Source organism: Bos mutus, chromosome 11, assembly GCF_027580195.1.
Source record: "Bos mutus isolate GX-2022 chromosome 11, NWIPB_WYAK_1.1, whole genome shotgun sequence".
Classification (NCBI taxonomy): domain Eukaryota; kingdom Metazoa; phylum Chordata; class Mammalia; order Artiodactyla; family Bovidae; genus Bos; species Bos mutus.
In genome coordinates, this window is record NC_091627.1 from 25,997,049 (window position 1) to 26,014,333 (window position 17,285).

The 17,285-nt window shown below is 43.4% G+C and overlaps 1 protein-coding gene across 15 annotated transcripts in view; it reads left to right on the forward strand.

Annotated features, from left to right (window-relative positions):
- The window catches only part of KCNS3 (potassium voltage-gated channel modifier subfamily S member 3), a 47,948-nt gene that overhangs the window by 11,965 nt on the left and 18,698 nt on the right, over window positions 1-17,285 (forward strand). For 4 of the 15 annotated variants that reach the window (XM_070379150.1, XM_070379149.1, XM_070379148.1 and 1 more), the window contains 2 exons: window positions 10,037-10,137; window positions 12,167-12,232. The exons of 6 other annotated variants lie outside the window; for them this stretch is intronic. The gene's annotated coding sequence lies outside the window, so the exon portion shown is untranslated. Of the gene's footprint in view, window positions 1-14; window positions 8,176-10,036; window positions 10,138-12,166; window positions 12,233-17,285 lie in introns of those variants that run through there. 5 more of the 15 variants (XM_070379155.1, XM_070379154.1, XM_070379157.1 and 2 more) reach the window with 3 other exon arrangements.

Here is a 17,285-nt window from a genome sequence, read left to right on the forward strand (position 1 = left end):
GTAATGTTTATATTAGAAATGAAAATAGATACATTTCAAATTAATCATTAATTCATTTAAACTAACGATAATCTCATACCATGTTAACACAAATGGCATATTTTTATGAAAAATAACTATCTTTTTTTAAACAAAATAATTATAAGTGACATTGTTTTACACTTTTACAAATTTATTTGTCTAGGTTAATAGAACACAATGGAATGCTTAGATTTGCTTCTCTACTAAGTCTGTTATGTTCTCAAACTATATCCTATGGAAAAGTCCATAGGACACTGGTGAGAGAATGAGAAGGAAACAGGAAAATAACATCTTAGTTTATTATGAAAATAGTTTTGACCTCATGAACCCTTTAAAGAACCTTAGGAACCCCAGAGGTCCCTGATGACACTTTGAGAACTACTTGGCTGGCTTGCGTGCATGCTCAATCATGTCTGACTCTTTGCAACCGCATGGACTGTATAGCCTGTCAGGCTCCTCTGTCCATGGGATTTCCCAGGCAAGAAGAATGGAGCGTGTTGCCATTTCCTCCTCCAAAGATCTTCCTGACCTAGGGATTGAACTCATATCTCCTGCATTGGCAGGTGGATTCTTTACCACTGAGCCATCGGGAGTCACTTGAGAACTACTGCTATAGAATAAATCCACAGCCAAATTAACTTTTGGTTATGTTATGTTTTTATCTCTTTTCATGTCATACTGTCTGATTTGGACCTTCACAATTCCCTGTATTGTTTATCTATGATTCCAAGTGAAAAAACTAGGTGGCTCCTGAGAAAGAGAAGTATCATATCATTCGTTGTTTTCAGGTGTGCATTCCTATTTACTGTGGGGTGAGGACTTCTGCTTAGAAGGTCAGGAAGAAAGTCTGCACTGGTCCAGAGATGGTGCCAAAAGCCATCTCTGGGGCTCTGCCCATGTCACTGCTGTGCTTGCCAGAGGGCTTGGGGTCTCTCATTTTCTTCCTTCCTGTTCTACTCCACCTTGTTCTTCCTTGTATGGAGAACTCTGAAACTCAGAGAGAAGTGAGGATGTAGACTGGAGAAAGGAGAGCTGTGCAAATTAATTTTAATAAGTCAAATTGAAAACTCTTTTTTAACTCACTTTTTAATAAGTAACAATAACAATTGATGAAAGCAACCACAGGATTGGAGACAATATTTGTTCTAGCCATATCTGACAAAAGAAATTCTAGGGCTTTTAGGAATTTTTAATTTCTATGCTAGTCTACAGTTTGAATTTGCGAGAGGTATCTATGATCATAGGGCTTCCCCGGTGACTCAGACAGTAAAGAATGTGCTTGAAATGCAGTAGACCCAGTTTCAGTCCCTGGGTTGGGAAGATCCCTTGGAGAAGGGAATGGCAACTCACTCCAGGATTCTTGCCTGGAGAATTCCAAACTGGGGCTTCCCAGGTGGTGCTAGTGGTAAAGAACTCACGTGCCAATGCAGGAGATGTAAGATGCAGATTTGATCAGTGCATCGGGACAATCCCCTGGAGTAGGAATGGCAACCCACTATAGTATTCTTGCCTGGCGAATCCCATGGACAGATGAGTCTGGCAGGCTATAGTCCATAGGGTCACACAGAGTTGGACATTACTGAAGCGATTTAGCATGCACACATATGATCAAAGGGAAGAGTTTATAATCAAATAAGGGGATCTCTATGTTATTGGCATTTTTGTTATTTGAGTGTTAAGTATTTGCTCAAGGGTTGGCAAATTTTTTCTATGAAGCACAAGATAGTAGTATTTTAGAATTTGAGGACATGCATTTTTGGTTATATCTACAAATGGTCCTGACATGATATTTTGACTTACTGTTTTTCAACTTTAAGATGGTGTGAAAGCGATACACACTCAACAGAAACTATACTTTGAATTTTGAATTTTGTCTTTTTTCTGGGCTTGGGATATCCCATTAGATTCTTTCTCATGATGTTGGGCAGTGGGAGCCAGCTGCAGCTCCCACTCAGTCACGTGATTCTGACTCAATCCCCTGGGGATCTCATTATTTTATAATTTCTTTATATTGATAAAGTTTGGAGTGAGTCATAGTGGATAGTTCTGGGCAAAGCGTTAAAAAAAAAAGTCCTCCCAGCTTGGTTTCCAGGAGCTGGATGTGGATATTTGTGAAGCATAAAAACATTTTTTCTCCCTTCCAAATAATGGATTAGATGTTATATAAACCATCATATTTAAAATGTTAAGTGAAACTTCTTTTTTCACTCCATGAAATAAATAGTCTCTGTGACAGCTTACTACAGCAACAGACATTTGGCTGTCTCAGAGTTTTGTTGTAAATATGTTGAGGATTTATGATTTAGCAAAATCTGTGACTTCTAGCAGCAATAGATGCTTTTCTACAATCCTTTGGAAAGACCTTGATGTATCAGGGGCACAGACTAGGTAGAAATGATAGCTTGGTCAAACATTCTCATCCCACATCCTGGAGCCTCCAGGGAAGACTGTATAGTGTTAAGGCACCCTCTGAGCAGGCTTCTCACTCTTGAGCAGGTGAATCCTTGCTTTTTTTTACCTTTAGGTGGAACATTCATTTAGTCAGGATCCCACCAGACATCTCCCACTTGCCTGCTGATATCCCTGTGTGTCGGTGATATTGCTGAGAAGTACAGATCTGTAAGCACCGAGTATCATGCCTGTGTAGCTAGAGATGTGTGCGTGGATGTGTGGGCACATCAACATGTGTGCAGTGCCTCAAAAGACAGTGTCTTGGAAGAGATGACACTGGAGCTCGTTTCTTGAAGACCAAACAGGAATTAACTGAAAAAGGAGGGAATCAAGGGGGCAACTTCAGTGAGATTTGGGAAAGAGAGTGTGCCTATGGCTGGGGATGGGAAGGAATATGTTGCAGCCCAGGAAGAGGGGTTGGAAGTAGATGGGTGGAGACAGTGGTCAGAGATACAGGTGGGGATGTTCTGGCTTTGACATCTGTGGAAAGAAGTTTGAACTCTGTCCTGAACACACTGGGGAGCTACTGTAGGTTTATGGAAAGTATAGATGCATTGTGACATGTAGTTTAGGAAAGTCTCTGGCTGCTTGTGGAGAGGGAAGGGGTGTTTGTGAGAGGTAGGGGTGAGATGATGTCACTGACTTGACTATGAGTAGGATTTGGGGCATTAGGAGACCTCAGTCACCCACAGAGGTAATTTGACCTGATCCTTGAGACCTGAAATTCCTTAGACTTCTATAGTATTCATGTTGTTGTTTTTAGTTGCTCAGTCCTGTCCCACTCTTTGTGACCCCATGGACTGTGGCCCACCAGGCTCCTCTGTCTATGGGATTTCCCAGGCAAGAATACTGGAGTGGGTTGTCATTTCCTCCTCCAGGGGATCTTCCTGCCCCAGGGATTGAACCCGAGTCTCTTGCATTGGCAGGTGGCTTCTTTACCACTGAGACACCAGGGAAGCCCATACATTATTCATACTCATATTTATATTTATAGTTCTAAGGTCGAGAGTGGAGAACTCTGTGGGAAAGTTGAATGGACTTTTCAGCCACACATCAGTTTCCTCTTCCTGCAACCCTCTCATTTCCTTTGGGTAATTATTCCTCCCTGTCTGGTTGTTGTCTTGGTGGGATGGTGGTTGTTAAGGATGCCCCTGAGATTCCTTCTGCCCCGGTCCAGCCACGGGACAGACAGACGGTTCGCCCAGCCTGTCAGGCGTCTGTCAGTGGAGGGACGGCCGGATGGAGGAGCCTCCTGGCGTGTTCCTTGCTCTCCCTGGCCAGACCGCTTCTTCTGTCAGTTGTTTCTGTCTCCATGTCCTCCAGAAGTGCCCCGGCTCCTGTCTGTGGCCACGTGTGGATCTTCAGGCTTCTCTTTGGCTCACAGAGCTTCAAAGAGCCTTCTGTTTGACACAGATTGGATTTGTCAGTGAGCCAGCCCAGTTGCTGTTGTTTGTATCCAAAGAGCCCTTGGTGTTGTGAGAAGTGTCCAGAGGCCTCACTTCATACCTGAGCATGAAGACTAACCTCACAGCATTTCCTACTGGTTTTGAAAGGGGAACAGGGCAAATGCAAGAAGGGTGTTGGCTGGAAGTGAGTGAGGGCTGTACTAAAAGAGACACAGGAGACTAAAGCTCTGCCGGTGAATTTTGCTGGCCTCTCATTGTTGCTGTGGGTGAACCTGATGCAGGTGTGTCTACCTGGGGGGCTGGGGTGGGGGTCAAAGTAGCATCAAAGAGATGGGTCAGTCTCTGTGTACTTATTCCAAGTCTTACTCAGCTGACACTCAGGGCTCTGGCAATGGTTAATGATAAAATAGAATAAGTATTTATATAGTGCTGTTCTTAGGTGGTGCAATGGTAAAGAATACACCTGTCAATGCAGGAGATGAGGGTTTGATCCCTGGGTGGGGAAGATCCCCTGGAGGAGGAAATGGCAGCCCACTCCAGTATTCTGGCCTGAAAAATCCCATGGACAGAGGTGCCTGGTGGGCTGCAGCCCATGGGGTCACGAAAGAGTCAGACATGACTAAGCATGCATGGCCTTGGTCTTAGTTAAGTTTTGGGCAGATTCAGACTCAAGCAGTGTGGATCCAGAGTTTATCCTGAAGGCCAAGGGAGCCATCAGAGCATGTTAAGGTTGTGCATTTTATTTATTTATCTTTTTTCCTTTAAAAAAAATTAAATTGGAGGATAATTGCTTCACAATCTTGTGTTGGTTTCTGCTATATGACAACGTGAATCAGCCTTAAGTGTACATGTGTCCCCTCCCTCTTGAACCCACTCCCTCCCATATCCCACCCCCTCTAGGTTGTCACAGAGCACCAGTTTGAGTTCCCTGTGTTATACAAGGCTGTGCCTTTTAGAAGGTAGCTTTAGCTTGGATGGAAGAATGAATTTGAGAGTAGAGAATGTGGACAGGCCTGGGTGGGGAGGACAGTCAGAAGTCTATTGAGTAAATCATGGAAAACACTGTGTGTCTGAATTGAAGCAGAGGCAGGAGAGAGGGGAAGGAAAGGGACTTGAGACATGTTTGGGAACAGAGGATGAAGGGAAAGTGTACACGTGTTTTATTTCAAGGTCCCATTGGGACATTCGAATGGATACATCCAGTAGGCAGTTCCGTGAATCCACAAGGTAGGAGGGGCTCTGGGCTGGAGATTCACACCTGGGCTCTTGAGTCGAGTGAAATTTTCAGGGAGAAGAACAGCGAGATGAGAAACCCACGGGATGGGGGAAATGACACAAATTTGAGGTCCATGGGCTGTATCCAGGCTACAGATCTGTTGATTTGGCTTACAGTATTAAAACATTAACCATGAAATTGATGATATTGGAAAAGTTGGGAAAGTTCCTGTAAAAATAAGATTAATGGATATCCTTGACCATCTGGGGTCATCTGGCCACCTGATGCTCACAGATGAGGGGCAGTGATCCTTTTCTGGCAGGACTGGTGCTCTCCAGGTTGTCACAGTGGCCAGGTGACCTCCTCTCTCATCTTACCTAGTCCCTGCGGGTATTTTATTTTGTGAACTCAGATTTAAGCTTCGGGAAGAAGAAGCAGAGTCTCATAGGAAACCAAGAATAAGTAGCCAGAGAAGTGGCATTGGTGAACTGCAAGGGCTGGGAGGTGGGCAGAGACAAGTGCCTCAAACAAGTCACTCAGAGATGTGACGTGAACCTCGGCTTTGGCTGTCTGGAGCTGCCTTTAGCAAAACATTGAGTGCAACATTAGGGCAAGTATTGTAGGAGAAGAAGGAAGGATGAGTGTAAAAACTGTTTTTGAAAAGCTGTGTTGCAAGAAGGAATTTGGAAGATTTTTTGTATTTTATTTATTTATTTATTTGACTGTTCCTGGTCTTAGTTACAACACAGGGGATCTAGTTCCCTGACCAGTGATTGAAGCTGGGCTCCCTGCTTTGGGAGTGTGGAGTCTTACCCACTGGACCACCAGGGAAGTCCCTATTTTGTGTTATTTTTTAATATGTGTGACTTGAGCATGTCCGTATAAGGATGTATGTGATATAAAATAGTACTTCCTTTATTTGTCCTTGACTTACCTTTTATACCTACAAGAAGTCCAGTCTTCTATTGCCTGGTTGGCAGATTATCCTACAAGAAGAAAGTTGTTCTTATTAAAACCACATGCTCCTGGGGTGTAGCATGGAGTGAGGTGCTTTATATGTCTATGAAGATAGTGCTGTGAGCTTCAGATTTTATCAATATTAAAGGCAGCTTTGCTATTTTAATAGGTAAGCAGCAAAGCCTTCAAACGGATAATTCTGCATTTTAAAAGCAGCAGTACCCATGTAGTGATTTCTTATGTGTTTTTACTCATGCCATTGTAAGCTGTCCATTTCCTTTTTTAAATCATTTGCCAGGTGAAATCTGTGTGATGATCATATCAACCAGCATCACTTCTTCTACATTCTGAGTTAGTGTGCTTTTATTGGTTGTATGCCATATGTCAATTTTTCTATTTACTTTTTTGTATTTGTTATGCTATAACTTGATTCATAACTTGTGTGTGTTAGAACTTATCTATTTTGTCTTTGATGTAAAACTATTAAGGAAAAAAATGTATCTCCCATCTGCACTGGCTGATAAGTAAGCTTCTTTTCATCTGTGGTGACCACAGTTTCAAAAGCATATTTTGTGTGATTTTTCTTTCCTCCCAGTGGGCAATAGAGACTTTCAAATTCGACATGGTGTGGAAGCAGCCAGTAGCCAAGAAATGTGATAAATGTCAACCAACTAATTGATTCATCAATCAATTCAGTATGCAATTTTTGAGAATCTCATACATGTCATGTGAGGTTCAAGGTGCTGGGGATACAGTGAAGCATAAGATAAAAATTTCTGCCTTTATGGGGCTAATATCCAAGTGGGATATGAGCTTAAACAAACTATAATATAGTTTAAACAAACTGTAAATAAGATAAAGAAACAAAGCATATGTCTCTATGTATTTTACAGATTAACAAATGCTAAGGAGAAAAAATAGAGTAAGGAAGGGGGCTAGGAGTTTCATTGAGGGATATTTTAGATAGGGTAAACAAGGAAAGTGTCATTCTGAAGCTGTTATCTGAGTAAAGACCTGAAGGATGTGAGGAAGAAGGATGTGGGGTTCAATCAACTGGACGCAGAGCATTCGAGGCACAAAGATCAACCATGCAAAGGCCCTGAGGCAGGAATGTGCCTCACTTGGCAGGATTAAGGACTGTTACAGAGACTAGTCCCTGCATTGGGAAGATCCCTTGGAGAAGGAGATGTCAACCCACTTCAGTATCCTTGCCTGGGAAATTCCACTCACAGAGGAGCCTGGCGGGCTATAGTCCATGGGTCGGAGTTGGATACAGCTGAACAACTGAGCACACGAAGAAAGAGACCAGTGTGCCAGATGGCAGTGAAAGAGAGTGAGAGGAGTAGGAGATGAAATCAGATGAGTCAGGCCAGGGAAGGGAAACTTTACTCTGAGTAAGATGGAAGTTACTACCGGAGTAACATGAAGTGATTTACAATTTTACATTCTTAACTTTTTTTGTGCCATGGAATCCTTTGGCAGTCCTGGGACGTCTATGGACCACTTTTTAAAATAGTATTTTTAAATGCAAAAAAAAAAAAAAAAAGCCACAGAATATAAAAGAATCCAACTGTATGGAAATACAGTTACCAGAATAACCAATTTATAACTTAGCAATATATGTTCTTCTCTATTAAATCATTAAAGACGATCTAGCTATTTTGGATTACTGCAGTTCCTGGTTCTACCCAGTGGTAGCTTCTAATTTTTCAGATATTCTATAACAGTGATAATGCCAAAGGGTTTTTTGTTTTGTTTTAATTTCTCTGACCACAGCTTTGACTAGACGGACCTTTCTTGGCAAAGTAATGTCTCTGCTTTTTAATAAGCTGTCTAGGTTGGTCTTTGGAGAAGGCAACAGCAACCCACTCCAGTACTCTTGCCTGGAAAATCCCATGGGTGGAGGAGCCTGGTAGGCTGCAGTCCATGAAGTCGCTAAGAGTCAGACACGACTGAGCAACTTTACTTTCACTTTTCACTTTCATGCATTGGAGAAGGAAATGGCAACCCACTCCAGTATTCTTGCCTGGAGAATCCCAGGGATGGCGGAGCCTAGTGGGCTGCCATCTATGGGGTCGCACAGAGTCGGACACGACTGAAGTGACTTAACAGCAGCAGCAGCAGGTTGGTCTTAATTTTATTTCCAAGGAGCAAGTGTCTTTTAATTTCATGGCTGCAGTCACCATCTGCAGTGATTTTGGAGCCCCCCCAAAAATAAAGTCTGTCACTGTTTCTACTGTTTCCCCATCTATAGATGCCAGGCTCTTCATTTTCTGAATGTTGAGCTTTAAGCCAACTTTTTCACTCTCCTCTTTCACTTTCATCAAGAGGCTCTTTAGTTCTTCACTTTCTGCCATAAGGGTGGTGTCATCTGCATATCTGCGGTTATTGATATTTCTCCCGGCAATCTTGATTCCAGCTTGTGCTTCATCCAGCCCAGCATTTCTCATGATGCACTCTGCATATAAGTTAAATAAGCAGGGTGACAATATACAGCCTTGACATACTCCTTTCCCGATTTGGAACCAGTCTGTTGTTCCATGTCTGGTTCTAACTGTTGCTTCTTGACCTGCACACAGATTTCTTAGGAGGCAGGTAAGGTGGTCTGGTATTCCTATCTCTTTAACGATTTTCCACAGCTTGTTGTGATCCACACAGTCAAAGACTTTGGCGTAGTCAAAGCTATGGTTTTTCCAGTAGTCACGTATGGATGTGAGAGTTGGACTATAAAGAAAGCTGAGCACTGAAAAATTGATGCTTTTGAAGTGTGGTGTTAGAGAAGACTCTTGAGAGTAACTTGGACTGCAAGGAGATCCTACCAGTCCATCCAAAAGGCAATTGGTCCTGAATATTCATTGGAAGGACTGATGCCAAAGCTGAAACTCCAATACTTTGGCCACCTGATTCGAAGAATTGACTCATTTGAAAAGACTGATGCTGGGAAAGATTGAAGGCGGGAGCAGAAGGGGACGACAGAGGATGGGATGGTTGGATGGCATCAGCAACTCAATGAACATGAGTTTGAGCAAGCTCCAGGAGTTGGTGATGGACAGGGAAGCCTGGCGTGCTGCAGTCCATGGAATCACAAAGAGTTGGACATGACTAAGCGACTGAACTGAAAGCTGAATTACTCTGACTGTTCCTTGTGGCTGAATAGTTCAGGACACCTGGGGTGTGGTCTCATGTTTCAGCAGATTCTCTGTATGGCCACATGCAATCCATTTTGCTTCCATAGGGACATCTCTCTCCTGGGTAACTCCCAGCTCACCAAGGTGTGGACAGTACAAATTCTTCATATTCTGAGAAGAAAGAATCTATTTAAATATGTCCAGGGACTTCTTCAGAGAAGGTGATGGCAACCCACTGTAGTATTCTTGCCTGGAGAATCCCAGGGACAGGGGAGCCTGTTGGGCTGCCATCCATGGGGTCGCACAGAGTCGGACACGACTGAAGAGACTTAGCAGCAGCAGCAGAGACTTCCCTGGAGTCCAGTGGTTAGGACTCTGAGCTTCCACTATTGGGGAATCCCTGGTTGGGGAACTAAGATCCCACAAGTCACAAGGCATAGCCAAAAAAAAAGTAAAATCAATAAGTCTAGGTCACATGGCTACATCTTGGGCGAGTCCAGCCATTTTCTGCTCTCTACCTGCTATAGGCGTTTTAGGCCCCACATATTACACGAGTTCTTTCCTCTACTTGGAGAGCAGCCTTACTCTCAACTGTTCTTCTTTACTTGTTCGTATCTGACCCAACTCTTAGGGCTCAGCTCTGATATACCTGGTCAGGCAGTGTCCCTGCTTCCCCATCCCAGGGGACCCTTTACCTCCTCTGAACTGCAGCACCTTCTCAGTATCTCCTCTTGTGTTGATATTCTGCCTTGGGTTGCAGTTGTTTATTTACCTATTTACTTTCCTCCAACATTTTCTAAGCTCCTTAAGCACAGAGGGCAAGAGCCGTGTTGTGTTTTGTCTTCCGTTATTTCCAGGACAGGCCTGTCTTAAAGCAGATGGAATGAAAAGCAGAAGCTTACAGTCCTACACGTGATGGCAGAGCACATCGGCGGAGGGCTCTGTCTCACCCAGACCTGTAAGTTGACTTAATGTCTGCTCTTCTGCCTCTCCTCCCTTCCCAAATACTGACCAAGGCTGCTTATGACCTTTTATTTTCCCAAGTAGAAATAACTGTTTTCTTCAGTGTTTTTGTAATACTTTAAAGAAATTCACAGAATGCTGAGAGGTACAGAATAGAAGGCAAAAATCACCCCAAATTCCATCATTCAGAGAGAATGTGTTTAACATTTTGGGGCATATTTGTATAGTTTTTTTTTTCCATTTCATAAAGGCAGACATAGTTTATAAAGATCAGATCATGACACTATTATAATTATTTTCTTCTCTTACTTACCATTTTGTGACTTACTTTTCTTGAATCTCTGGACAGTGGAGTCCAGTGGATGAACAGGGCTTTAGAGCATTATTGGTTGAATTTAAACTGTCAAACCATCACTTAGGAGCTACTGACTCTGGAGAGTTAGTTAACTTCTCTCTTTGCCAGTTGCTCCCTCTGTAAAATGAACCCAGTGGAAATACTACTAGTCCAAGTGTTGTGAGGATTAAATGGATTCAGGTGTGAACACTTAGAGAGGAGCCTGACTTGGTATGTAGAGCTGTTATGATCATGTCAGCATTTTCAGCGGCCACAGAGTATTCTTTGGCATGGCCTGCTCCTAATCTTATTTCACCATTCCCCTATTGATGGACTTTTAGGTTGCCTTTATACTCTTATGAATAATTAATGATGCAGTGAAATCGTATCTACACCCTTGGACATGTGTCTGATTTATTTCCTCAGGATACATTCCAAAAGGTGAAACTGTGGGATTTTATGATATACATTACTAGTGTCCTCCAGATTTCCTTTAATCAGTTGACACTGCTACTATCATTGCATGATAGATTCCCCCCCCGCCCCCCCCACTGTACCCACAGAATTGTTTTCTTTCAGTTGATCATTTTATCACTGTGTTAGTGTAGATGTTGGATGCGTCAGTCATGTCATTGCAAACGTGGGGACAGATAAGACTGAACTAAAAGTCTAAAGTCCCCAGGTGGGATGATTTTCCTGTTTCCTCGCTGCAGGCTGAGCCCCTGCTTGTCAGCCGTGAAGCTGGGGACTCCTGCAAAGTGGAGGGAGGCAGGGCATTCCTCCCTGGGGCCAGTGGAATGGTGGCAGTTGAGGAGGAGGACCACGCTAGGGGCAGTGGCAGTGTGGTTTTGCTTTTCCTTACGAGGTGCACGGCCTTCCACAGGACCCTCCTTACCTTCCTGTTTGTGGGTTGTGTTCCAAGATGACTCAGCAGCGGCTTGCTGCCTTTTACTGCTCCCCAGGGGAGGTCGTCTAGGAACAGAACCCTGGGGGAAGACAGTGGTGTTCAGTTACCATGCTTGTAGCCCTTGGGATATCTGGGGATGGTGTTGCATTCACTCATTCTGGATGGCCAAGAGAAGTATAATTTGTATTAACCCTTCAAATATCATTTAGAGGCCTTGCTTTAGCAAGCACTTACTGGTTTTCTCTCTGAATACCATAATCCCTATCAATTTATTTTTAATTCCTGAATATTTTAGACCCTGGGAAGCTTTCATTTTCCTCTTGAGACAGAGAAAAAGGAAGGAAAAAAAAAATCTTGGTTAACTTAAGGATTTTTCCTATTGACTTAAGGTATTTCTTTTTTAATGGCCTCTATATTTTATATTTTGGGCTTCCCTTGTGGCTCAGGTGGTAAAGAATCCACCTGCAATGTGGGAGACCTGGGTTTGATCCCTGGGTTGGAAAGATCCCCTGGTGATGGGAAAGGCTACCCACTCCAGTATTCTGGCCTGGAGAATTCCATGGACTGTATAGTCCATGGGGTCACAAAGAGTCAGACATGACTGAGCGACTTTCACTACCACTTTCATATTTTATTTGTTTATTATTTTATTATTGGAGTATAGTTGCTTTATAATGTTGTATTAGTTTCTGCTGTATGACAAAGTGAATCATCTGTATATATATGCATATATCCCTTCCCTCTTGAGCCTCCCTCTCACTTCCCCCATCCCCCCTCCTCCAGGTCATTAGAGCACCAGCTGAGCTTCCTGTGCTATTCAGCAGCTTCCCACTGGCTGTTTTACACGTGGTAGGTATATATGTCAGTGCTAGCCTCCCAGTTTGTTCCACCCTCCCCTTCCCACTCTGTGTCCACATGTTCATTCTCCACTGAAATTTGATAATTTGGAAAAAATAAGTCGTTTGGAGATAGATATTCTTAGTAAACTACTTTCTGAATTAACTAGACAGGGTTGTATTATTCTGATTGCTTTGGATTATAGGATTTAAATATGATTTTACTGGCACATTAAATTCTACTATGGTGGCCTGATTGCATTATTTTAACTTTATTTAAGCAAAACCCTTGACCACAGTTCTTACTAATGAAGCAAGCTAGAGGTAGGGTCAGCATTTACCTTTTCTTTGTCCTTGTATCGCATCATTACTCTTAGATTTTATGGGAAATTAGTCTGTAAATGATGAATAGGGGCAAGACTACCAAACTGATATTTTGTGGCAGATCAGAGTTTCCACAAGATTGGCAGCTTTGATTAGTAGTGGGTGTGGCCAGCAGGAGCCCCGGGCCCGCAGGAAGTAGGCCACATCTTTGAAACTGTATGACTGTGTGGCCCTGGGTATTATTCTAGTACTGAAAATGTTAGCAAACAGAAGACCGACTCACTGAGAAAATCACTAATCTTTACACTAGACTCAAGATTCAAGTTGTGTGATGCATGCTTTGACTTTCAACAAAAGGTTAACTTTGCTTTTATCTTTCCTCATTTGAAAAATTTTGCTTGTCTGACACCAGAAATGCCAGCACTGAATTCTAAAAGAATATGTGTTTTGGGGAAATTTCCCCAGCCCCTGACAGCAGATGAAGTATTAGTACAATCTGTCTTTCTGATCTTTCTGAACTTCCAGCTCCCATATAGGTGTCTGAGGTGTTTTTCACTCTTCTTGCTGATTTTGAGGGGACATTTGGCAGTATCTGGAGATATTTTGATTGTCACACCCTGGGGGGCAGGAAGGAGGTATACTGCTGGCATCTAGGTAGAGTCCAGTGCATGTATGCATACTCAGTCGCTCAGTCACGCCTGACTCCTATGACCCCATGGTCTGTAGCCCACCAGGCTCCTTTGTCCATGGAATTTCCCAGGCAAGAATACTGGAGTGGATTGCCATTCCCTCCTCCAGGAAGGATCTTGCTTCTCTAGGGCATCTTCCCGACCAGGGATCACACCTGTGTCTCCTGCATTGACTGAGCCACCTGGGAAGCCTTTGGGTAGAGGCCAGAGATGCTGCTAAGTGTCCTGTAGTGCATAGGATATCCCCCAGGAAAAAAGAATTATCCGGCCTCAAAATGTCAGAGGTGCTGAGGCTAAGAGTCCCTGCTATACAAGTCTGCAAGGTCAGCACGTCTCCAGGGAAGTCGGCGGATTGCTAGGAGGGTGCTCCAAGGTGTCATTTACCTGGTAACCTTATCACAGATCTGAGTCAGCTCTGTCTCAGACTTGCAACTTCAGAAACTCAGGTATCCCAGAGCTGAGTAAATAAACTTCTGTTTGCTTTACTAAGTTCCACTCTTTAAATAGAAGTGGTGGACAGAGTGGACACTTGTGTCAGCTGCATAGCTTATTTGCTCTGTGTTGGCAAGGAACCTGGGAACTGAAATCACCAGCAGATGCCTCAAGGAGCTGAGAGTCAGAACAAGGGGAGATTTGGGAATATGTAATGCTATCTGAGACTCTGAGCTCTGGAGACTTAAAACCCCACTCAAGATGTATCATATCAGTGTTGGAGATGCTGTGTCTTCAGGATAAAACTCTTCTTCTTTAGAAAGTGCTGGAATGGGTCTTGGCAACAAATTTTGATCTTTGACTTTCTTCCCCTGCTTCCATTGCTGATCCTCTGCCTTTCATTATCCATATTGGTTCTTTTAATTAATTTACTGTTTAGTCTTGTTGGCTTGGGGGAGAGGAATTGGCTAAAAACAAAAACAAAAACCTGTCAGGTGTCATTGTAAAACAGAGACAATTAATTTGAAGATTGATATTAGGACACTGTCCCTAACTGCAGGCTTCTCAGTATTGTGGGTGGCACTGAAGTGACAACATTTCAGAAGAATGTGAGCAGGGCAGTGACAGGTGCTCTCAGCATTCTCTACAAACTCAGAGGACACAGACCTAGGCTGCAGTGTCACTTGGAGTGCTGCTTTAAGTTCTCAGGCTCTGGTTTTAAAGTTTAATTTTGGGAGAGCAACATTATTCCTGTGATTCTCTGGGAGAATGATGCAGGGAATCATTATCAGTCTTGTGTACTGTCTGCTCGTCTGTTTGATTCTCCTCGTTCTGTTCCAAGATTGGATGTCAGGTCTCCGGGTGATGAAAGAGTCCTATCTGCCACTTAATCTTCACCTTTCCCCTCTCAATATTGGAGGTGGTCATCGTGTTCATTTTTGAAAGCTGTAGTCAACCCAGCAGGAAATATAGCCAGGCTGGATGGGAGCCCAAGAATGCCACCGAGGGTCTCCCTTTGTCCTGTAAAGAGAGGGATTCTGCGGAGGCTGGAGATACTGAATGAGCTTGATGTGTTTTGTCCGGATCCTGCTGAATCACTCAACAAAGTCAGAAACCAGCATAAGTGCAAAATCACGAATGCTCCAGTCTTTATTTTGTTTTTGAACAGTTGCACACAGATAGGGATGATGGGAACACAGAAACAGAACCAGTTGGTGGGATTGTTCAGCAGGAAGAGGGGAATGTGTCAGATGTACACATTTTTCTTCCCCTGAAACCTGCTGGTTTGGGCCATGTCTGCCATCTCTCCTAGTTCAGTTCAGTTCAGTCGCTCAGCCGTGTCCGACTCTTTGCGACCCCATGAATTGCAGCACGCCAGGCCTCCCTGTCCATCACCAACTCCAGGAGTTCACTCAAACTCGTGTCCATCGAGTCCGTGATGCCATCCAGCCATCTCATCCCAACCTTTCCTTATTTTCCCCCAAGGGCTAGAAGAGGATCTTGATTTTCTATACTCATTGAAATCAGGCAGACCTACCTGAGTTGAATCTCATCTGTGGTACTCACAGGTGTGGAGCTTTGGGCAAACAGTGTCTTTGAGCCTCAGTGTCCCACCAGTAAAATGGGAAGGTTCCTGGTGTGTTGTAGGGACCCGGAAAATGCTAGTTATTGTTTTACATGGAGAGGTCACACCTAGTGTATGAATGCCGTAAGTAGGGGATGGACTGACATAAATTCACATCAGTTCAGTTCAGTCATTCAGTCGTGTCTGACTCTTTGTGATCCCATGGACTGCAGCATGCCAGGCCTCCCTGTCCATCACCAACCCCCAGAGTTTACTCAAACTCATGTCCATTGAGTTGGTGATGCCATCCAACCATCTCTATCCTCTATCATCCCCTTCTCCTCCTGCCTTCAATATTTCCCAGCATCAGGGTCTTTTCCAGTGAATCAGTTCTTCACATCAGGTGGCCAAAGTATTGGAGCTTCAGCTTCAACGTCAGTCCTTCCAATGAACATTCAGGACTGATTTCCTTGAGGATTGACTGGTTGGATCTCCTTGCAGTCCAAGGGATTCTCAAGAGTCTTCTCCAACACCACAGTTCAAAAGCATCAATTCTTTGGTGCTCAGCTTTCTTTATAGTCCAATTCTCACATCCGTACATGACCACTGGAAAAACCATAGCCTTGACTTGACAGACCTTTGTTGGCAAAGTAATGTCTCTGCTTTTTAACATGCTGTCTAGGTTGGTCATAACTTTTCTTCCAAGGAGTAAGCGCCTTTTAATTTCATGGCTGCAGTCACCATCTGAAGTGATTTTGGAGCCCCCCCAAAATAAAGTCTGCCACCATTTCCACTGTTTCTCCATCTATTTTCCATGAAGATATTGGACTGGATGCCATGATCTTAGTTTTCTGAATGTTGAGCTTTAAGCCAACTTTTTCACTCTCCTCTTTGACTTTCATCAAGAGGCTGTTTAGTTCTTCTTTACTTTCTGCCATAAGGGTGGTGTCATCTGCATATCTGAGGTTATTGGTATTTCTCCCAGCAATCTTGATTCCAGCTTGTGCTTCATCCAGCCCAGTGTTTCTCATGATGTACTCTGCATATAAGTTAAATAAGCAGGGTGACAATATACAGCCTTGACATACTCCTTTTCCTATTTGGAACCAGTCTGTTGATCCATGTCCAGTTCTAACTGTTGCTTCCTGACCTGCATACATATTTCTCAAGAGACAGATCAGGTGGTCTGGTATTCCCATCTCTTGAAGAATTTTTCACAATTTATTGTGATCCACACAGTCAAAGGCTTTGGCATAGTCAATAAAGCAGAAATAGGTGTTTTTCTGGAACTCTCTTGCTTTTTCCATGATCCAGCAGATGTTGGCAATTTGGTCTCTGGTTCCTCTGCCTTTTCTAAAACCAGCTTGAACATCAGGAAGTTCACGGTTCACATATTGCTGAAGCCTGGATTGGAGAATTTTGAGCATTACTTTGCTAGTGTGTGAGATGAGTGCAATTGTGCGGTAGTTTGAGCATTCTTTGGCATTACCTTTCTTTGGGATTGGAATGAAAACTGACTTTTCCAGTCCTGTGGCCACTGCTGAGTTTTCCAAATTTGCTGGCATATTGAGTGCAGCACTTTCACAGTATCATCTTTCAGGATTTGAAAATTGGAATAGCTCAACTGGAATTCCATCACCTCCACTAGCTTTGTTTGTAGTGATGCTTCCTAAGGCCCACTTGACTTCACATTCCAGGATGTCTGGCTTTAGGTGAGTAATCACACCATCATGATTATCTTGATCTTGAAGATCTTTTTTGTACAGTTCTTCTGTGTATTCTTGCCACCTCTTCTTAATATCTTCTGCTTCTGTTAGGTCCATACCATTTCTGTCCTTTATTGAGCCCATCTTTGCGTGAAAATTTCCCTTGGTATCTCTAATTTTCTTGAAGAGATCTCTGGTCTTTCCCATTCTGTTGTTTTCCTCTATTTCTTTGCACTGATCACTGAGGAAGGCTTTCTTATCTCTCCTTGCTATTCTTTGGGACTGTATTCAAATGAGACTGAGACAGAACTGTGTTTGAGCGTCTCCTGTGGAGGCACAGGTCGGCAGTGG